Source organism: Somniosus microcephalus, chromosome 5 (genome assembly GCF_052327205.1).
Source record: "Somniosus microcephalus isolate GS21.2 chromosome 5, FLI_Smic_1.0, whole genome shotgun sequence".
Classification (NCBI taxonomy): Eukaryota; Metazoa; Chordata; class Chondrichthyes; order Squaliformes; family Somniosidae; genus Somniosus; species Somniosus microcephalus.
Genome location: NC_140991.1, coordinates 117,357,096 through 117,380,431, shown reverse-complemented (window position 1 = coordinate 117,380,431; position 23,336 = coordinate 117,357,096). Strand labels below are relative to the sequence as shown.

The 23,336-nt window shown below is 43.1% G+C and overlaps 1 protein-coding gene across 7 annotated transcripts in view; it reads left to right on the top strand.

The window, feature by feature from the left end:
• The window catches only part of tns3 (tensin 3), a 532,570-nt gene that overhangs the window by 46,367 nt on the left and 462,867 nt on the right, over positions 1 to 23,336 (top strand). The window lies entirely within an intron of this gene.

Below are 23,336 nucleotides of genomic sequence, written 5' to 3'. Positions count from 1 at the left end.
TATAGTTCCTTCTACACTACAATTCCTCCCCTTTTAGCTGAACAGTACATAACATTCGATTAATAATTAAATAACATATTTACAATTACAGTTGCTAGATACATTAGTTGAAGTTAAGCAATTATAAGTTCAGTCTTTGAGGAGGCTTCCTGATTCTGTCTGGATAACGCCTCTTTGGGGTATCCGGTTCTTCTGGCAAAGTTGATTCGGGATCAATGTCGTTGTTTGGTTCGTCTGCTTCCAATGTCACCGATTCTGAGGTAGATGCAATTGGTACTTCGGTTTCATCACCAGGTGTATCGGATCGTGGTGTGGAATTGACGTTTTCCAGTGACTCTAGAATCTGGTCAGCATGGCGTCTTACAATGCTCTCTCCAACGTCCACGGTATACATTAGAGGTCCTTGCCGTGTACAGATCGTTCCTGGCTGCCATTTCTCTGTGCGGTAGTCCTGGGCCAAAACTGGTTGACCTATCTTAAAACTCCTGGTCGGCCTTTCATTCATATTCTGAAACTGCCTGTTCTCCACATCTCTTCTGATGTTTGGCTTAACCAAATCCAAGCGGCATCGTAGTCTTCAATTGAAGAACATCATGGCTGGAGTTTGGTTGGTAACCGCATGTGTCGCATTCCGGTAGGCAAACAAGAAGTTATCCACCTTGTGTTGTAGGGGTATGTCTTCATTACACATTGCCTTGATAGCCTTCTTGAATGTTTGAACGAACCTCTCAGCCAATCCATTGGTGGCTGGATGATATGGGGTGGATGTGTAATGCTTAACACCATTGTTCTTTAAGAACCTCCGGAACTCTTCAGACACAAACTGTGGTCCATTGTCGGAGCAAATCTGTTCAGGCAGCCCATTTCTGGCGAATATGGTTCGTAAGGCTGCGATAGTTTTTTCTGTGGTGGTTGAGGACATTTTTATTACCTCTGGCCACTTTGAATGTGCATCCACCGCAAGTAAAAACATCGAGTCCATAAATGGGCCAGCAAAATCAATGTGCACCCTTTGCCATGGAGACGAGGACCACTCCCATGGATGTAGAGGGGCTTGTGGTGGGGCGTTTTGGACCTTCTGGCATCTTGTACAGCTCTTGGCCATCTCTTCGATTTCTCTATCGATTTCCGGCCACCACACAAACGCTCTGGCTAAGTTCTTCATTTTTACCCCTCCCAGATGACCCTCATGAAGCTCATTGAGCACTCTATCCTTCAATTTGGGTGGAATTACTACTCTGGATCCACACATCAAGGTTCCTCTGCACACTGACAGCTGTTCTCTTCTCGGCGAGAATGCTGGCAACAGTGGTTCGCCATGTGCTGGCCATCCCTTCACCGTTAAATCAAAGACCCAGGAGAGTGTCGGGTCATTTCGTGTTTCCTTTTCTATGTTTGCATTCGTCACAGGTAGACATTCGACTATGGTCGAGCGGTCGAGTGGAATATCTCCACAGGATCCACTGCAGGTGCTTCTTCCACCGTCGGCAACGGTAGGCGCGACAATCCATCAGCATTCCCATGCTGTTTAGTTCCTTTGTACTCGATGTCATATTGGTGTGCCCCTAGGACAAGGGACCACCTCTGTAGCCGTTGTGCTGTCATTATCGGGACGCCCTTCTGTGGGTTGAAAATGGAGACAAGAGGTTGATGATCAGTTAGTAGAGTAAATTTCTGACCGTGCAGGTAGTGATTGAACTTCTTCACCCCCCCACACCAGGCTGAGGGCCTCTCTGTCAATCTGGGCGTAGTTACACTCGGCTGAAGTTAACGAGCGTGACGCAAAAGCTATCGGCCTCTCCGAACCATCAAGGAATTTATGTGACAGTACCGCTCCAATGCCGTAGGGAGACGCATCACACGCCAGTCTTATCGGTAGTGATGGGTTGTAGTGAGCCAATACTTCTCTTGAAGTGATTAGGTCCTTACTCTTCTGAAAGGCCCGCTTACATTCATCGCTCCATTTCCATGCTACTCCAGTTTGTAGCAGGGCGTTCAGTGGGTGCAGAATTGTGGACAAATTCGGCAAAAACTTACGTTAGTAATTCACCAATCCGAGGAATGACCTCAGTTGCGACACATTTTCAGGCGCTGGAGCCTTAACTACCGCTTCAATTTTGTCAGGGGACTTATGTAACCCCTCTTCATCAATCACGTGGCCACAATACGATATCTGTTTCTTAAAAAACTCGCACTTGGGGCGATTGGCTCGTAGCCCATGTTCTCTTAGTCGAGTGAGCACCTGCTCTGGGTTGGCAAGGTGTTCACTGTCATCTTCACCTGTCACTAGGATGTCGTCCAAGTAACACTGAGTCCCCGGAATCCCTTGTAGGACTTGTTCCATCGCTCTTTGCCATATCGCCGGAGCTGATGCTACTCCGAATACCAGTCGATTATACTGGTAAAGACCTTTGTGAGTGTTTATCGTGAGATATTTCCTAGAGGATTCTTCAACCTCCATCTGCAAATATGCTTGTGCTAGGTCAATTTTTGTAAAACGCTTCCCTCCAGATAGTGAGGCGAAAATATCTTCTATCCTCGGAAGAGGATACTGTACTGTGTGAAGGACTGGGTTCACAGTCACCTTGAAGTCCCCACAAATGCGAACCTTCCTTGGCTCCTCAGACTTATTGTTTAACGTTTTCTTCATGACAGGAACGATGGGTGTCACCCACTCGCTCCAGTCTACCTTAGATAACGTGCCTGCGTTCTCCAGCTCTGCCTCGACGGCTGGGCGAATTGCATATGGTACGCCTTTAAGAGTTCCCAGTTCTTGTTGAAATACCTCTTTGGCGTTAGCTAAGATTGTTGACAATTGTCCAGGAGTGACGTCGTCATCCTTTTTACCAGCCACCGTCAGTGCCTGAATGGAGTGCCAGTCTAAACTTATCTTTCTGATCCATTCACGTCCCAATAACGGTGGTCCACCATCTTGCAGTATGTACAGATACAATTTCTGTATTTCCTTGCCGTTGTATTCGACAGGCACCCTTATTTTTCTTCTGGGGTATACTTTTTGCCCCGTATACGTCTTCAAGACAATGGATGTCTCTTTCAAGGGTATGTGTGAGAATAGCCGCTCGTAGTCTCGTCGATTCATGACGGTCAGGGCTGATCCTGTATCCAATTCCATTTTGACTTGGGACCCTGCTATCGTGAGGGTGACCCAAATGGTTCGGTGATCCTCTTCTGCGATTACGTTGTGAAGTTTGAGACAGCTTGGTCTCTTGTTCCCGGATTCACTATCGCTCATCTGGTCTTCGGAACTACTGTCCGTCATCTTTTGTACTTTCCTGTACTGTTCCTTAGTAGCCTTTTTGTTGTCGTTAGTCTTCTTCCCAGACCTGCAAACTCGTGCAATGTGTCCCATCTTTCCGCATTGCCTGCATATTTTGTCCTTGGACCAGCAGTCCTTCTGGTCATGGGTTGTTCTGCCGCAGCGATAACATTTTTCAAATCCCCGTGTCGTTTCATGGGTGCCGTATTCCTGTGGCTTTTGCTGTATTTCCGCAGCTCCCCTTGCTGCTGCTTCGTACGATACTGCCACGCTGAAAGCCTTATCTAGCGTCAGCTCTTTCTCTGAGAGTAACCTCTTCTGGGTTCCTTCACTCAGGCGTCCACAGACAAATTTGTCCCGTAGGGTATCTGCCAGTCCTGCTCCGAACTGGCAGTGCTTTGATAGCTTGCGTAGTTCCGTAAGGTAATCAGCATTGCTCTCATCTTTATGCTGATTTCTCCTGTGGAATTTAAATCTTTCTGCTATCAGCAGCGGTGTGGCATTTAGGTGTTCCTGTAGGATATCAACAATTTCGTTAAAACTCTTCGCCTTCGGTTTGGCTGGAGTAATCAGGTTCCGCAATAGGCCGTACGTTCTTGCGCCCATTAAGTTTAGTAGTACCGATGGCTTTTTCTCATCGGCTACTTCGTTTGCCTCGCAATATACCTCGACTCTTTCCACATACGTGGTCCAGTCTTCTATTGCATTATCGAAGGCAGTGATAGTGCCAGTCTTCGGCACCTTGGAAATCTAAGATGGCGCCTCCCGCGCTTTGCCTTCTTCCCCGCTGGATTAAGATGGCGCCTCCCGCGCTTTCTGTCTTCTCCGCTGCTGCTAGCGCTGTTGCTGGCGTTTTATGCCTTGATGGCGACGCCCTATGGTCTTCGCGCACTTCCCCCCCCGCGCTGCTGCTAACGCCGCTCTCCGCGGTTCCCGTGGCAAACTGCAGCTCCTCGCGGCTTTCTGCGCTTCTAATTTTTATTATTTCCCCGTCGTCGGAGCAACCCTGCTGGACACTTGCCTCCCTCTTCTCGGGTCTGTACGCTGCCCGGCTTCGTAGCACCGGCCGCGCCCTGTGTGCTCCACCCTCTCTCTCTCCTCTTCCCGACAACGCTGCTCGGCCCCGTTGAAAAGCCACCCGATCGAGCTCTAGACCGCCGCAGCCCAGGAAGGATCAGTGTACTACCTGCCACCAGCGTGATTAGCTGACACACCATCGACAGGATAACCAAGCCGCGCTCTCGACAGCCTCTCCTGCAAATCTTCAACGCCGATGAATCAGAGGCGGATGCCCACGGTCGACGCCCGTTTCTTCTGTTCGTTTATTTATTTATTTATTTTCCTTCTAGCCTCGACCTCTGATAACTTCGCTTCAGGGATGGATCCCCATGAGGTGGTGCAGACTGTAGCTAAGTTCGGATCTGCTCGTCGCCAGTATTATGTCCGTGTATAATTGAGACACGGACTGCAGGAGTTGGTTATAACAGGTCTTTACTGAGTGGAGACAACCTGGAACTACTATGCAAAAGTTACTACACAGGCTTATATACAGGGGTGGTCACTACTGGTACTGCAGTATACAGGGGCTGCAGAATATAGTTCCTTCTGCAAAGTACATACACTACACCATTCTCTGCCTTGAATCTTTTTTAAAGTTTCCAGCTGATTTCCCATGACATTGCAACAAACCGTTTTTTTAAAAAAGTCTGTGGATCTTGGGAGTAACTTTATCATTGTATTATAAATCTACTTCTAAAATACATATTTAAATTACAATTTTGGGTGGGTGGCGTGGAGGTGAAGAACATTTTCCTTCTAGAGAGGAGAATGTTGCAGAGGATCGGTATTGATTTGGGGTAAAGGATAAAGGGCTGCAAGTTGCCTCTGGGTGAGGGAATAAAAGAGGCACAAGTTGTTTCTGATTTAAGCTCAGTCAGAGGGGGCGGGCATGGGTTGGGGTGAAGGGGGCCACAATTTCTGCTTGGGGAAGAAAATGCAGAGCATTTCCTGTTTGCTTTGTCTGTCAAGGCTAATAAGTTACTGTTCCAGTTTGTGTGCTTCCACTCCTTCCTAACTGGCGATGTGTCAATGTAGTGTGCATTTGAACTTCTGAGAATTGAGTAGAATGCCTGTGCATTTGGAGGGTGGGGGAATAGTGGCTGTGATCACTGCTTGTTAGTCGAGGTGGATGGGGGTCAGTTGGGGTGGGGGGGGGGTGTGGAGAAGAGATTCTTGTTCAGTGTTGGCCAAACTAGGTTCAAAAGGAGGGTGTATCAAAAGGAGGGGGATACCATTCAACACCCAGATTTTGGTACAACTGAAAATAAACTCAAACTTGAGATGTGGTCTCAAATGTAATAATATTCAAACTCAGCTTTACATTGTTGGAGAAATAATGTTATGGGGATTGGATTTGGGTTGATTCCTGCTGCTGGGGCTGGTGAAAGGAGGAGGATTGATCATTTTAAATTAATTTTAAAATTTAGCACTTTTTAAAACTCTTACTTAATGAATAAGTTTTCAGTGGTTAAATCATCACCCTCGTCATAACCGAGGCGAGTCCTTATCGGATTTCAAAGATGAGTGGACAAAATGCAATCCCCCAAACAGTGGTTAAAAACTCTAGAACTCAATTTAATAAAAATAGGATTTGACTTATTTAGCCCCATAAATCAGTGGCTCAGACCATAGCTGCTGCTACTCTAAGTAACCCTTGCAATGCTTACCAATGTTTGTCTGCTTGTTTAACAATACAGCATCAAAAGTCAAAACTTGATTGTTGTGACCTCCAAAAAAAAAAAAACAACCATCCAGCAGTCACTGGAACAACTATAACCTATGAATTGCCATTTACTTTTTGTGCTATCTTACAGCAGAGTCTTTATAAAGCATAAGAAAAACATTGACCTGTTGATTTATCTGGAGATGATATGCCTTAGAGTTGTAGTGTATGTTTAGTAACTCAAATGATACATAACATAATTGGATTAGTGGGAGCCAGGCTATCTCCTGATGAGCAATGGCTTATCAGTAATGTCTTGCTGTATTGGTGTTCAGTTATGTGTTGGAAACGAATGTTGACATCTGAATAACCTTGTGGAGTCTTTTGGGTCAGAGAGCTAACCAATCCCGAGACAGACTGGATTAGGAGGGTGTAAATAATTTGCATAATTCTGTTAGTAGTGGAAGGTGAATATACTGCTTCACATTCAGTTTGGATCAAAGCACTTAGCAAAAAAGTAGGCACTGCCAGACTGTGATGTGTGTGCTTCAAGTTGCTTTCCTGGGACAAAATGCGAGGGGTTGCTTTTCACTGCTGCCTTAAGGATACTGAGAAGGATCAGTTGGAAAATTCTGTTCCTTTGTTACAGCATGATTTTAAACAGGTAAAACCCTTCCAACATGTTATGTTTCATGTTTTATGTTTTGTCCATCAAACTTTGATTTTAATCAGAAATGTTGCCTGGGGAATGGACTGAGTTTCTTTGAAATATATTAGCATGTGTTTTTGTTTTACTCCAACCATCTCGTTTTTAGATGAAATTATTTTGAGATTCATATTGCAGAATTTGGAAATCCTACTTGCATCTTTTTAAATAACAAGATTGACATTACACAGCATGAAATGGTGAGTGTATTTCATTTCTTAGTGCTGTGCCATGCTTGTGAAGACATGATCTGAGGGGAGGAAAAAGGCTATTGTCCCTAAAGCAGATCATTGCTCCTTGTGATTGCTTCTACTATTGCGAATGTTAATAGAAGGCTGTATCCTAACAAATATGTGGCCCATATTCACCAAATTTGTTCCCTGGTGGGACCTGAGTTCTGTCCTCTCCCCCTCCCCCAAATGTCTTTTTTTCCCCCAACCCAATAAGTTTCTGTTATTAGCTGGGCCCTTGAGGGAAGTTGCAAGTGGGGTACTGTGCATTGGCACAGGCAAGGAGGGTAAATTGGACCATGAGTTAGCCTGTGCTACACTTTGAAACATTCGGTCATGAGCAGTCTTGGCCGATACTAAGGAATATGATGTGTGCTCCCTTTCTTAGTCGAGTACGATCTATTACATGCTGAAGAAAAGATAATTTCCAAATTTTTAGCGGGTTGCGGGGCGGGGTGGCAGGGAGAATCTTGTGGCAGAAAATGATTCTGTACGAAGAATACACTGCTCAAGAATTTTGAAGATTTAATTTAAGCTCCTTTTTATTTATACTGCAGCCTCATTCTTGGACAAGTGAGCTTGCTGTGCTGCACTACTGCATTTACGGGTAGATAGTGCAGTGCACTGAGTCTTTCTATAAACCGACTGCACTTTGTGACTGGGTAGTTTGTGTGTGCACAGATTTGCTGTGACAGCTTGATCAGTGGGCATGTGTGATCTGTTGGCATCAGCACGTTCCATCATGATCGCAAAATGCACCGTGACTCTGATGGTGGTGCATGATCCTTCTTCATCCATTTTGACTTCTCTGCGGCCTTTGACTCCATCATCCTCCGTTGTCCAACTCAGTGTGATGGTCCTCGCTTGGTTTACACTCTTGGCTGTTTGATCGTAGCCAGAGCACCTCCATCAATGGCTTCTCTTCCTGCCCCTGCAATTTTAACTCGAGTCCTCCAAGGACCTGTCCTCAGACCCCTCCTTGTCCTCATCTCCATGCTGTCCCTTGGCAACAGCATCTGAAGACATGGGGTCAACTTCCACATGCACACTGACGGCCCCTAACTCTACCTGTCCACCACCTTTCTCAACCCCTCTTCTGCCTCAATGTTGGTAGACTGCTTGTTCGACATCCAATCTTGGATGAGCCGCAATTTCCTCCAGTTCAACATCGAAGCCATCATTTATGGCCCCTGCTACAAACACTCTGCCCGCGCCACCAATTCCATCTCCCTCCCTGACCATTATCTCTGGTTGAATCCGACTGTTCGCAACTTCAGTGTTCTGTTCGACCCCCAAGTTGAACCTTCAAGCCCCTATCTTCTCCATCACAGAGCTGGAGTGTTGTGTTCAATTTTGGGCTTTAGGAAGGACATGAAAGCTTTTTGTGAGGGTACAGAAGAGATTTGCTAGAGATTACAGTTACGTGGATAGACTTGAGAAGCTGGGGTTATTCTCCTTAGAGCAGGGATGGTTAAGAGAAGATTTGATAGAGGTGCTTAAACTCATGAAGGGTTTAGATAGAGTAAATAAAGAGCAACTGTTTCCAATGGCTGAAGGGTCGACAACAAGAGGGCACAGATATAAGGTGATTGGAGAGGTGACATGAGGGACAACCTTTTTACGCAACGAGTGGTTAGGATTTGGAATGTACTGCCTGCTAGGATGGTGGATACAGATTCAATAGTAGCCTTCAAAAGGGAATTGATAAATACTTGGAGGAGAAAAAATTGCAGGGATATGGGGAAAGAGCGGGCAGATGGGACTAACTGGATTGCTCTTTGAAAGAGTCGATGGGCCGAATGGCCTCCTTCTGTGCTGTACTATTCTTTGATTTTATGATGACAAGGACTAGTTACTACCACCTCCATAACCTCGCCTGCCTCTGCCCTTACCCCAGCCCATCTGCTGCTGAAGCCCTCATCTGTGCGTTTGTGACCTCCAGACTCCCCTATTGCAAAGCTCTTCCGGCTGGCCTCCCATCCTCTACCATCTCGACGTTCAGCTCATCCAAAACTCTCCTCCGTATTCTATCTTGCACCAGATGCCACTCACTTATCACCCCTGCATTCCCTAACCTACACTGGCTCCCGGTCCTGCAACATCTCCAATTTAAAATTTTCATCCTCGTGTTTAAATCTGTTCATGCTCTTGCTCCACTCTAACTCTGTTGCTTCATCCGGTCCCACAACTCTACCCACACCCGCCCCCCGCCTGAGCTCTCGTTCTCTGACTTTGGCCTTTTGATCATTCTCCCCTCCCTTTGCCTCATCATTGGCGGCCGTGCTTTCACCCGTCTGGGTCCCAAGCTCTGGAATTTCCTGACTAAGCTTCTCTGCTTTTCTCTCTTCCTTTTGAGACCTCCCTTCAAAACCACCTGTTCGCCCAAGCTTTTGATCACCCCTTGTAATATCGCCTCCTTTGTCTCTGTGTCCATTTATTTCTGAGTACATCTCTGTTGAGCGTCTTGGCATATTTTTCCACATTAAAGATGTTATATAAATGTAAGTTGTTGCTGCTGCTGGGAACAGTGGATTTATTAGCCCTTGAAAGAGCCAATTAAAAAAAAAAAAAAAAAATTGTCTTCTGGGCTGCTGACTTTATTTTCACGTAGCAACTGAAGAGTAATTTAAAAGCGGCTTTAATTTCTGCTGTAGAGTGGGTGTGTTGCAGGCTGATTTGGTGCCTGTTGTGACAGTCTGTTGAGACAGATGGTCAAAGAAAATGATTTTTTTTCTTTTAATTAAACATGCAGTCTATCTTTTGTCATCTGCTTCCTTGTCCTCAGGGCATTGAGAAAGCAACTAAAATGTCAGAGAGGAAAATCAGTACGGAAAGGAAAATCCTTGTTTTAATTGACAATATTGGGTTACAGAGTCAACAAGTAATAGTACGTGAGCACATGAGCTTAGGAGAGTTCAGAAAGCTTTATGACTGCACTGAATTTGCAAAACTTTCAGTCACAATCAATAATCTTGGGAAGAATAATCAATCAGCAAACCGGCCTGCTTTATTTCCCTTTGTTTAGCTGTGAAAATCAGTGTGTTTATACATGGTTGTTCCTTTCCGCATTCACAATATCGTCTCTGTTATTGCAAATCATTAAACTGTTATGATTAACCTTCATCAAACCAGTTGATCTCAATGACTGTAGGAATGGTACAGGTTTCAACTTACTCTGCCCCTCCTTGTTTGGATTGACACAACTTCTTGCTTCAGAGAGTAAGTTTATATCAAAAATTGAATTGAAATGATTTACTACTGTGATGGAGTGTTTTTCATCACAATTCTATTCTGTTCAAAATGGCTTGTGAGTGCTCAGTGGGTTCGTGGAGTGGAGGAGAAGCAGAGGTCCAAGGGATTAAGGCCTGAGGAGCAGCTTGATAGGGTGGGGTGGAGGCAGGAGGGCCTCACCAAGGTGTGCAGGTCCCAGTGTTTCATTAACAACTTTCCTGGCTCAGGCGGCACTCCTACTGGCAGTTTATTTTTTTTTTTATTAAACTCTTCCACATCTCCTGCTGTGTTGGGTCTTGCTGTATCCAAACCCGGTGTGCTGTTGTGCACCTCCCTAGTAGTTGTAAATTTTAAATGAACTCGGGAACATCAATAAACCCAACTAGTGAAACTAAGAAAATAAACTCTCTCAAGAAGTGGGAATGGGGCAGAGAAAGGAACGAATGAATTGAACTGAAGGTAGGCCTGTGGTCCGGGCTCCTTGGGCAGCAATGGCAGCAGGTCAGCACAATTCCCAACATGGAGATATGGTGGCAGCAAAGCAATTCTGACTTCTTAGACAGCGGAGAGGAGACGAACAGCGAAGAGCTAAATGAACAGGGAAATAGAGCAACAAAAAGAAATTGAAAGCAGCAGGAGAAAGCTTCTTGGCCAGTAATGACAGCAGAAAAGCAGTCTAGTGCATTGACGAGATAATGAAAATAAAATAAAAATTTAAATTACTGTAGCTCGTTTAAATTATTTAGAAGGGTTTTACCTGTTGAGCTGGTGGTGTTGGTCAGGAGATGGAGCTAGGATCACTAAGGAGGGAAGTAAAGTGGAAAAACAGACAAGAAGCATGTTCAATGTGCAAAACCTTTAATATATTATGAATTGAAAGTGTTGTGATAGTGTCACTGGTTTATCATTGGATCAGGAGGAACCCAACAATTCAAATTTCATTTTCCGGCTAGATTTAAATTACTTGGACAAACAAACTGAATTTTTCCACTGAGAAAAGGAAATATATTTTTGATTTTAAATAAAAAAGGTTTTGCTTTCTAAATGTCAGCAAATGCAACCACAGATGTTCTTAATCACAGGTATTGTAAGAGATAAAAATTGAGAAGGTCATAATAGTAAGGTAGCAGTTGTTCCATCTTTCGGATGAGACATGAAACCGAGCCCTCGTTTGCTCTCTTGGGTGTACGTAAAAGATCCCACAGCATTATTTGAAGAGAACAGGCGAGTTTTCTTGGTGTCCTGGCCAAGATTTATCCCTCAACCAACAGATGATCTGGTCATTTATTTTATTGCTGCTTGTGGGACCTTGCTGTGCGTAGATTAGCTGCTGGGTTTCCCTACATTACAATCGTGACTACGCTTCAGAAGGACTTCATTGGCTGTAAAGTGCTTTGGGACATACTGAGGTTGTGAAAGGTGCTATATAAATACAAGTTCCTTATTTTCTTTGTTAATATTTAGCATTTAAACTTGCCTGAAGTAAAGCTTTGCAATCTCCAGTTGTTTTAAAACTCTGTTCGAGAAACAAAAATTCTCAGAAATCCTCACAGGATGAGGGGACGACTTCTCTAATTTAAAACTCGAAGCAATACACTGATGTCTGCAAACTACATATGCTCAACATATACGGATGTGGTTAGCAATACTCTTCAGCTGTTCTGGGGAAGTCATAATCCGTTGAAACCAGGGATTTTGACACATCCTGAGGTCTTGACACAATAACTTCAATCAAGGTAACAAAGGACCTAAAAGATAATTCATTGGGTAATTTTCATCATGTTACGGTAAAACATGTCATTTAAAAAAAAAAAAAAAATTGTTTAAAAATTTAAAATGGACACTAAAACAAATGGAAAATTTTAAACTAACATGGCTACTCAAAGGACTTGACAATTGTTGTTGAGAGATTGATTGGCTGCTTTTTAGTGAATGGAATTTGAAGTGTGTTTTTTTTTAAAAGTTAGCAATCTGATTTTATTTTTAATGAATGGTTCTCAAAATGCTATGTGCCCTATGGACACATCGGACATACGCCAGGCAAAGAACTTTTAATCCTATTGATAGAAACAAAGTTGGGCCATTGTATGCTATTTTTGATTGTGGCCGCTGGAGAATTTGAATACTAATCAAGCATGACATTCAAACACAATTCCTCTAACTAAGAGTCCAGCTCACTCTTCTTACTTAATGCAATGCCTGTGGCCTTTATTCCATGTCCGGTAATAGGCTGAATATGTAATAAATGTACTTGTGTTGCATTAACCTACATCAGTCCGATACTTAACAAGTAGTCTGGGTTTGTTGCAGTGACAGGATAAATATGTGGTTTTTTAGCTGTGAGGAGTCAACTCGATGAACTGCAAGGTAGTGAAATATAGCATCTTACCCCTGATGTGAACTCGTAGCTATGCTGCATTCTTGAAAGTTTGTTTTGGATGGTAAAAATAAATACTTGTGTAACGAATCGCAGATTGCAACATGTTGTATTTGCCATGCCAATTGATTGGATAGTAATTACATTAACTTTGTGATGTGGTTGATAACTGTAGGGCTGTTCAGCTCTATGCTTGCATTTACCTTTTAAGCAGTTATGTGAAGACTTCAGTTATTGGTTCTGTAGGCTATCTTTTTCAAGAGACGTGCAGATAAACATAATGGGGAACAAACTGTTGTTTTCTGTGGTACTTGGGATTTTTTTCTCGTCTAATAAAAGTGACCTTGTGACACAAGAGAATATCACGAATACTGACAATCTTCAAATGTGTTTTGATTTATTTGCCTTTGGACTTGATGTGGAGCATACATGCTTCACTTGCTCCAGTCTGTGCCAAGCTGCAATCCTTCATGCATTTTAGAGTTAGTATGACATTCTTTGGGTACAGCTGCTTCAAAACATGTTCTGTTCAATGACTGACTTGTAAAATCTAGAAGAATAAAAATATAAGAACATGAGAAATAGGAGCAGGAGTAGGCCATTCGGCCCCTCGAGCCTGCTCCGCCATTCAATGAGATCATGGCTGAGCTTCTACCTCAACTCCACCTTCCTGCACTATCCCCATATCCCTTAATATCCAAAAATCTATCGATCTCTGTCTTGAATATACTCAACGAATGAGTCTCCACAGCCCTCTGGGGTAGAGAATTCCAAAGATTTACCACCCTCTGAGTGAAGACATTTCTCCTCATCTCAGTCCTAAATGGCTGACCCATTATTCTGAGATTGTGACCCCGGTTCTAGACTCCCCAGCCAGGGGAAATATCCTCCCTGCATCTAAACTGTCGAGCCCTGTAAGAATTTTGAATGTTTCAAAGAGATCACCTCTCATTCTTTTAAACTCCAGAGAATATAGGCCTAGTCTACTCAATCTCTCCTCATAGGACAATCCCCCCATCCCAGGAACCAGCCTGGTGAACCCTCGTTGCACTCCCTCAATGGCAAGTATATCCTTCCTTAGGTAAGGAGACCAAAACTGTACACAATACTCCAGGTGTGTTCTCGCCAGGGCCCTATATAATTGCAGTAAGACGTCTTTACTCTTCTACTCAAAGTCTTGTAATAAAGGCCAAATATATTGGAGAAAATAGAGTTTCCAAAAACAAGCTAATGTTCTCGATGTATGGTTTTAACAACTAGCTCCTCAAATCACCCTCTGGTTTTATTTTGTGTTCAGCTAAACACTGCTTCCCTGATGTCTGAAATTGCATACATTTCCTCAGTTTGGGCCGTTGTGGTGATACCATTCCATTTCTGATTCAGCAAGCACATTTCCAGCATTGAAACTAAAATCCCCAAAATCTGTGGATAATTATTGGTTGAAGTTTATACCATTTTTGTTGATCTATGATTGCATGAAAAGCTATTTTATGTTTAAATGGAGAAACCCAGGAAAGATTAGATATGAATTTTATGGCTTTCCCCTGAAAAAAAAGGCATTCCAGCATCTAAACTGTAAGTGTAAAAAGAGAGGCAGCCTTTTTAGCTGAGGCACCATTTTACAACTGGGGTAGGCTGTGTGTTCTGGTGCTATAAAATCTTAACAACTCTTATTTGGTGTTATTGATTGCTTTGGCTATGACTTCAGACTGGGAACGAATACTTTGAACTTCATTTTCCAGGATGGTTCCCCATGGAGCTGCACTTCAGGGACCAGGAATTGCAGGTGGTATGATTGCCCAATTAGAGAGTGAAAGGACTTTTTAATAATGGTCTAAATGATGTCTTCATTCACTGACCCACTTTTGCTTTGTCTGGAGAGCTGCAGCTGATCCATTTAGTGCTTTGACCTTCAGTCGCTGGAGCTCATGGAACTGAGACTGTACAAATTTTGTTATGAGATGTTTTATGACAATTTTTTCATTACATTAAAATTGCTTCTATAGTTTTACAGTTCAAAATTTTCTAACATTATTGCTCAAAATTCAGAACTGCCAAATAAATCAAATACAGTATAACTTGCTGGCGTCGTCTATAATTGCCCTATGGCACTTTTATACTACAGTCCTGAAGTTGATACTAACTATGCTGTTCTCCATCCTTTAACTGCACAACATAATGTAAAAATACTGCCATACCATAGAATTAATTGCATTGTGGACTGTGTTGTCTAGTTTTCAGTGAAACAAACACAGCAAGCCCTAATCACAAGTGTACTAGAGTAGGTGGGGAAGGTTAATGAAATAATGTAAGAATGCAGTACTCTATAAACCCATTACTCCTTTTATACATTTATGAAAAAATATGAACTGTGAATAGCCTGTTCGACAAAGCTACCTTCATGTTACTGAAACCAACCAGCAAATTACTTTTCCACAATAAAGGTTAGTGAACAATTTTTCACCCAAAAGTTTTTTTCCATGGTACTGACTCAATTGGGTCTGCTCCCCAATAAAAATATTTTCTAATGACTTTTGTACATTCAAACATGCAGCTATTTGGTTTCTTTTTTGCAGTACCTTTCTTTCTTTTTTTGTATTTTTTTCTCTCTCTCATTTAGGTCTTTTTGTGTCATTTCCCCAGTGTAAATATGGGGATAGATGTTTCAGCCACTCACCTACCTCAACAAAAGCCAAATACTGTGGATATTAGAAATCTGGAATAAAAATAGAAAATTCTGAAAACGCACAGCAGGTCAGGCAGTATCTGTGGACAGATGCTACATTAAACTATCTGTTATATGTTGATTTGATAGTTTATAAAAAATATTTTGTGTGAAGTTGCCCTTTATGTTTTCTAGATTGCAGTTTCTCTTTTTTCTGACAAATGAAATACAAATAACTGTAATTTAAATTTTAACTTTTTTGAGCTTCAAGAAGAGCTGCCTGCAAACAGCTTTGTATTTTTCTGATTTTCCTTTCCACTGTAAGCAGAAGTGAATGTAAGTATGATACAAGATTGCTTGGTCATGTTTGGAGTTTGGTTGAGTGCACAATTCAAAAATTGGACAGAAGTGTTTTCATTAGGATCAGAATAACGGCCATCTACAATATAGAAACATAGAAGATGGGAGCAGGAGTAGGCCATTCGGCCCCTCAAGCCTGTTTCGCCATTTAATGAGATCATGGCTGATCATCCAAACTCAGTACCCTGTCCCTGATTTCTCCCCATATCCCTTGATAGAAACATGGTATAATCTGCTAAAACACATTTTTCTGTTTTAAGTCCTAAATAGGATGAGTTTCTGTAAAGTGCCTTGGGACGTTTCACTATATTAAAGGTGCTACGTAATGCAAGTTGTTGTTTCAACTACAGGAAAAATCTATTGTTTTTCTGGTATATTGTTTTATAAGGTTACGAAAGGAAACGCATCGTAAACTCCCAGTGTTCTTTTTTTTAAATAACCAATTCTTATTTTGTTGTATTCTCCTTTGAAATCATCTCTGGAAACTGTTAGTTTAATTTTTTTTCTTTTTTCTTTAGTTTGATTAGGCTGAGAAACTTCTGATTTAAGGTCAGTGTAAATAATTGAGGAGATTTAGAGCTTTGGGCTCATAGACTATTATGGAGCCTTCTGCCTTGAGTTGACTGTTTTCTTGCAGAAGCTGTAACAAGTCTTTGTGACTTTAGTTGCTATAATGCTTGTTGTTGTTCTTTCCCTGATTAGCATCTGGGTCCAGCATTGGACTCAAAAGAAAGGGCCTATAGAATTCTTAATTCAGATTAAGGCAGCTTCCTGCAGAGTTGAAGGCTTTCCTTATTTCCCCCAACAAATGACAAATCTGAGAATAGAGAAAAAGACAAATCATTGAGGAGACTTTGCATGTAGATGATGGCTGTCTGCTGCTTTGCATGTCATGACCCCAGCCCCTTTACTCTGAAGAAATACCACTGTTCAGTAATGAAATGAAAGTTATGTAAGGAGGAAATACTTGTGTGTGTTCTGGTCAATTCTTCCTTTTGCTTTCTCAGATGTCTTCCATTTGGCAGCAATTACTTTCCCACATTTTAGCTTGATAAACATAAGCCTCACATCCTGTTTTGAAGAGGCGATGCCCAAGCTGCAGTAATTAAATGGATGTGGGATTTATTGAGAAAGTATTAGATTGTCTTAATTGCTTGCTAACCTCCCTTTTTAAAGGGTTGTTTCAGTTTTTGTGGCCTTTAAAAGCTATATGATAAGTCACTTTTATTTCTGATGTGCCACAACATTCCCTGGATTTGAAATTAATTTCCTGCAAGCTAGCCAGCATCTTTGGCAATCATGTTTCAATGAAATAATTGGGAAAAAAAAACTAAAGAAATATTTAAGGTTTAAATGTTTCGGCATGGAGGTACTAGAAGTGTTGATTTAAAGGCTGACCCCAGGTAACTTCAATAATCTGCAACAATCACATTTGGAAATTGATGTTTTTTTGTCAAACAAATGCCCTCTTCACCCTTGTTTAAAAAGGAATGTTGCCTTGTTTCAGTCATCTTGCAATGAAATTATTTTCTTTTCTTAGATTTTTAAAGAATGATTTTGGTTCCAACCAATATACACAACAATGTTGCGTACTGGAATTCTGATTAAATTTATGCTGGAACCGGGAATAACTCCAGTTGCCTTTTGAGAAAGCAAAAGGAAGAATTGGCCAGAGCTCACAAGCACTGCATAACTTGCATACCTTCAACTTCATTATTGAGCAATCTGTTATTTCTTCAGAGTTAAGAGGCTGGGGTCATGACACGCAATGCACCATTTACATTACTGTAAACCTTGGACCTTTTCGAAATCGAAGTGGGAGAAAAACCAAGACTGCCCAATTAACTTGGCAGTGTAAATGGAAGCATAAGATCAGTCAATTTTTAAACTTTTGATTATATGTACAAAAGTAAGTGAAATATTTTATACAATATACATGGGCACCCATATTTATCTGAAATAATACCAAAAAATGAGTGGTTTTTAACAAGATGGATGTTCTGAATTTTCATACTTAGTTTGACAGCTGACGTCAATCCAGTTGAAAAAAACTAATGCTTTTTCTTAAGTGTGGACAGAACTAAAAGAGAGGAAATTAAATGAAAACAGCCAGGTGTATTTAAGGAGGTAACAAGGGAAGAACAAAGATTTTTTTGAAGTATTGCAAAGCAGGTGTGAAGGAATGCAGGGATTTATTGGGGATATTTATACAGGATATCCCAGTTAAGCCTGAAAGCTCACCTTACAATGGATTTATGCTCAAAGGTGGGTAATGGACACATGAAGTGTAAGAGACATAGCGGATGCAACCCAGATCAATGTGATATGAACACTGACATCTTGCTTTCATTTCGTAACGGTGTCAAATATTTTGTTTTAAGAATTTGTGAGATTGGAACCTGTTTACAACCTCTGCAGAGAAAATTCTCTAATCTGTATGTGAAAGACGTTTTAGGGAAATTTGTTTTAACTTTGACAGGTTGGCTACCTCTAGTACAGTGTGTGCATAATGATCATATACCAGTTTCCACTAGTTATTGGAGGTTCTCAAAGGTTCTGGCATATGCCTGTATTCAATCTTTTACTTTCAATGTAAATCTTTCATTTTATAAGGAAAGATTCATTTCTAATCTCCCTAAGGAATTGGGAATCTGGAGCTTCTACTTGCAGTGAAATGCGTAGCCCACACAAAGTTTACTTTAAAAGTGTGGATATACGTATATGCACATGTGTGTTCTTGGTATCCTGATGTTTGGGTACCTAAAAACAAAGATTATGCTCATGGAAACACAAAATGCTGGAAATACTCAGCAGGTCAGGCTGCATCTGTGGAGAGAGAAACAGAGTTAACATTTCAGGTCGATGACCTTTCATCAGAACTGGAAAAAATCAGAGAGTTGTAACCGGTTTTAAGCAAGTGCAGAAGCAGGGAAAGGTGGGGTGGGAGGAAAGAACAAAAGGAAAGATCTATGATAGGGTGGAAGGCGGGAGAGCTTAAATGACAAAAGGGATGATGGTGCGAGGCAAAAAGGGGATGGTAATGGGACAAGTAAAGAAACAGAAGATGGGTTTAGAAGACCTGTAAATGGGAATAGCAGAATCAGTATCTGCTGCCATGTGAAAAAATGGGGGCAGAGGTTATGATCTGAAATTGTTGAACTCAATGTTGTGCCTAATGGAAAGCTGTTCCTCGAGCTTATGTTGAGCTTTATTGGAACTGTAGTGTATGTACCTTTTAAGAGGAATTATGTTTTTGAAGCCCCTGTATACTGTAGTACTAGTAGTGACCACTCGGGCATATAAGCCTGTGTAGTGTCTTGTGTAGTTAGTTCACCTCCAGACTTTGTTCAGTAAACACTTGTTAAATCAACTCCTGCATTCCGTGTCTCCATTAACATACGGATCTAACAGTGGCGACGAGTTAGAAACGAACTTACCTGCAATTCGGCAGCACCTCAAGGGGATCGATTCCTCAGACGAAGGTCGAAGCAAGAAAAAAACCCAAAAACTGTGGTTTCACCAGCTAAACGGGCTGGTGGCAGGTAGTGCACTGATCCTTCCTGGGCTGCGGCGGGCTAGAGCTCGATCGGGTGGCTCTGCAACGGGGCCGGGCAGCGAGTCGGGAAGCAGAAGCAAAGAGAGAGAGAGGGTGGAGCACTCAGGGCGCGGCCGGTGCTGCAAAGCAGGTTGGCGTTCGGACCGAGCAGAGGGAGGGGAAAGTCCCAGAGGGTCCGCTCCACGATGGGAATGGTTCTCCAAGTAACGGAGAAACTATTGAAGAGATATATAAAAAAAAAAAAATAGAAATACCGTGAAAAGCTGCAGGTCGCAATGGGAACCGCGGAGAACAGCGTTGGCGGCAGCGGCGGGAAAGCGCGGGAGGCGCCATCTTAACTCGGAGGGGAAGAAAGAAAAGCGCGGGAGGCGCCATTTTGATCCATCGGGGACGGAGGAAAAGCGCGGGAAGCGCCATTTTAGATTTTCAAGATGCCGAAGAACAGCAATATTACTGCTTTCGATAGTGATATAGAAGATTGGACCACATATGTGGAAAGAGTGGAGGTATATTGCAAGGCGAATGAAGTCGCGGATGATAAAAAGGCATCGGTACTTCTAAATCTGATGGGCGCAAGGACATATGGGCTGTTACGAAACTTGATCACTCCAGCCAAACCGATGAACAAGAATTTTAATGAGATTGTTGATACCTTACAGGAGCACTTAAACCCAACACCGCTGCTGATAGCGGAACGATTCAAATTCTTCAGGAGGAATCAGCACAAGAATGAAAGTAACGCTGATTACCTCACCGAATTACAAAAGCTGTCAAAGCACTGCCAATTCGGGGCAGGACTGGCAGATTCTCTACGAGACAAATTCGTCTGCGGTCTCCTAAGCGAAGGAACACAGAAAAGACTACTTTCTGAGAAAGATTTGACACTGGACAAGGCTTTCAGTGTGGCTGTATCATACGAAGCAGCAGCAAGAGGAGCTGCAGAGATACAGCAAAAGCCACAGGACTTCGGCACCCATGAAATGACACGGGGTTTCGAGAGATGTTATCGCTGTGGCAGATCCACCCATGACCAGAAGGACTGCTGGTTCAAGGACAAAGCATGCAGGCAATGTGGAAAGATGGGACACATTGCACGTGTATGCAGATCTGGAAAGAAATCCGCTGACAGTAAAAAGGTCAATAAGGAAAAGTACAGAAAGGTACAAATGATGACGGACAGTAGCTCCGAAGACCAGAAGAGCGATAGCGACTCCGGAAACAAGAGACTAAGCTGTCTCAAATTACATAATGTAATTGCCAAAGAAGATTACCAGACCATTTGGGTTACCCTCACGATAGCAGGGTCCCCAGTCAAAATGGAGCTAGATACAGGATCAGCTCTGACCATCATGAGTCGACGGGATTACGAGCGGCTATTTCTGCATATACCTTTGAAAGACACATCCATTATCTTGAAAACATATACGGGGCAGAAAGTATACCCCAAAGGGAAAATAAGGGTGCCTGTTGTATACAACGGCAAGGAAATACAGAAGTTGTATTTATATGTTCTGCAAGATGGTGGTCCACCGTTGTTGGGACGTGAATGGATCAGAAAGATACGTTTAGACTGGCACTCCATTCAGGCACTGACGGTGACCAGTAAGAAAAAAAACGATGATGACGTCATACCTGGACGATTAAAAGAAATCTTGGCTAACGCCAAAGAAGTGTTTCAACAGGAACTAAGAACCCTGAAAGGCGCCACCGCCTCTAAAAGTGGAAGATGCGGCAATTCCCAAGTTTTTTAAGGCAAGGCCGTTGCCATACGCAATTCGTCCAGCCGTCGAGGCCGAGCTGGAGAATTTGGAAAAAGCAGGCGTGTTATCCAAGGTAGATTGGAGCGAGTGGGCAACACCCATCGTCCCGGTCATGAAGAAAACGTTGAATAATAAATCTGAAGAACAGAGAAAAGTTCGCATCTGTGGGGACTTCAAGGTGACTGTAAACCCGGTTCTTCACACGGTACAGTATCCTCTTCCGAGGATAGAAGATATTTTCGCCTCACTATCCGGAGGGAAATGTTTCACCAAAATTGACTTAGCACAGGCATATCTGCAGATGGAGGTTGAGGAGGCCTCTAAAAAGTATCTCACGATAAACACACACAAAGGCCTGCACCAGTACAATCGACTGGTTTTCGGAGTGGCATCAGCTCCGGCTATCTGGCAAAGAGCTATGGAGCAAGTCCTGCAAGGGATTCCGGGGACTCAATGCTACCTAGACGACATCCTTGTAACAGGAGAAAATGACAACGAGCACCTTGCCAACTTGGAGCAGGTGCTCACGAGGCTGAGAGAACGGGGCCTACGAGCAAATCGCCCCAAGTGCGAATTTTTCCAGAAACAAATATATTGTGGCCATGTCATTAACGAAGAAGGGTTGCATAAGTCACCTGAAAAAATTGAAGCGGTCGTAAAGGCCCCAGCGCCTGAAAATGTCTCACAATTAAGGTCGTTCCTGGGATTAGTAAATTACTATCATAAATTTTTACCAAACTTGTCGACGGTTCTGCACCCTCTTAATGCACTGCTACAAACGGGAGTAGTTTCAAAATGGAACGAAGACTGTAAACGTGCCTTCCATAAATGCAAAGGCTTGATCACGTCCAGGGAAGTGTTGGCTCATTACAACCCATCGCTGCCAATCAGACTGGCATGCGATGCATCCCCTTACGGCGTGGGAGCAGTATTATCGCATAGATTCCCTGATGGCTCGGAGCGGCCGATAGCTTTTGCGTCACGCTCATTGAACTCAGCTGAGCGTAACTATGCCCAGATCGACAGGGAGGCAATCAGCCTGGTGTGGGGGGGTGAAGAAATTCAACCATTACCTACACGGACAAAAATTTACCTTGTTGACTGACCATCAACCCCTCGTCTCCATATTCAACCCTAAAAAGGGCGTTCCCATTGTGACAGCGCAAAGGCTACAGAGGTGGTCCCTTTTCCTAGGGGCACACCAATATGACATAGAATACAAAGGAACAAAACAGCATGGGAATGCTGACGGGTTATCGCGCCTACCGTTGCCAATGGTGGAAGAGGCGCCTACAGTGGACCCAGTGGAGATGTTCCACTCGACCATAGTGGAATGTCTATCGGTGACAAATTCTACCATTTGAAAAGGAAACGCGAAATGACCCGACTCTCTCACGAGTCTACGATTTAACAGTGAAGGGATGGCCAGCACATGGCGAACCACTGTTGCCAGCATTCTCGCAAAGAAGAGAACAGCTGTCAGTGTGCCGAGGAACCTTGATGTGTGGATCCAGAGTGGTGATTCCACCCAAACTCAAGGATAGAGTGCTAAAGGAGCTTCACGAGGGGCATCTGGGTGGAGTGAAAATGAAGAACCTAGCCAGAACGTTTGTGTGGTGGCCAGGTATCGATGGAGACATCGAAGAAATGACCAAGAGCTGTCTAGGATGCCAGAAGGTCCAAAACGCCCCACCACAAGCCCCTCTACATCCATGGGAGTGGCCCTCATCTCCATGGCAAAGGGTACATATCGACTTTGCTGGTCCATTTATGGACTCAATGTTCTTAATCGCGGTTGATGCACACTCCAAGTGGCCGGAGGTAATAAAGATGTCCTCTACCACCACGGAAAAAACCATCACAGTATTAAGGACCATATTCGCCAGGAATGGGCTGCCTGAACAGATCTGTTCTGATAATGGACCGCAATTTGTATCCGAAGAATTCAGGAAGTTCTTAAAAAACAATGGGGTTAAGCACTACACGTCCGCCCCATACCATCCCGCCACCAATGGATTGGCTGAAAGGTTTGTCCAGACCTTCAAGAAGGCCATAAAGGCCATGGGTAATGAAGACATAAATCTACAACATAAGGTAGATAACTTCTTGTTTGCGTACAGGAATGCAACACGTGGTTACAAACCAAACCCCTGCCATGATGTTTTTCAATAGAAGCCTAAGATGCCGGCTGGATTTGGTCAAGCCAAACGTCAGAAGGGACGTAGAGAACCGGCAATTTCAAAGCATGAATGAAAGGCCAACTAGAACCTTCCAGATAGGTCAACCAGTTTTGGCCCGGGACTACCGTACCGAGAAATGGCAGCCTGGAACTATTTGCACATGACTAGGACCGCTGATGTATACCGTGGACATTGGAGAAAGCATAATAAGGCGCCATGCTGACCAGATCATAGAGTCATCCGAAAAAGGACAACCTACACCACAACTCTAT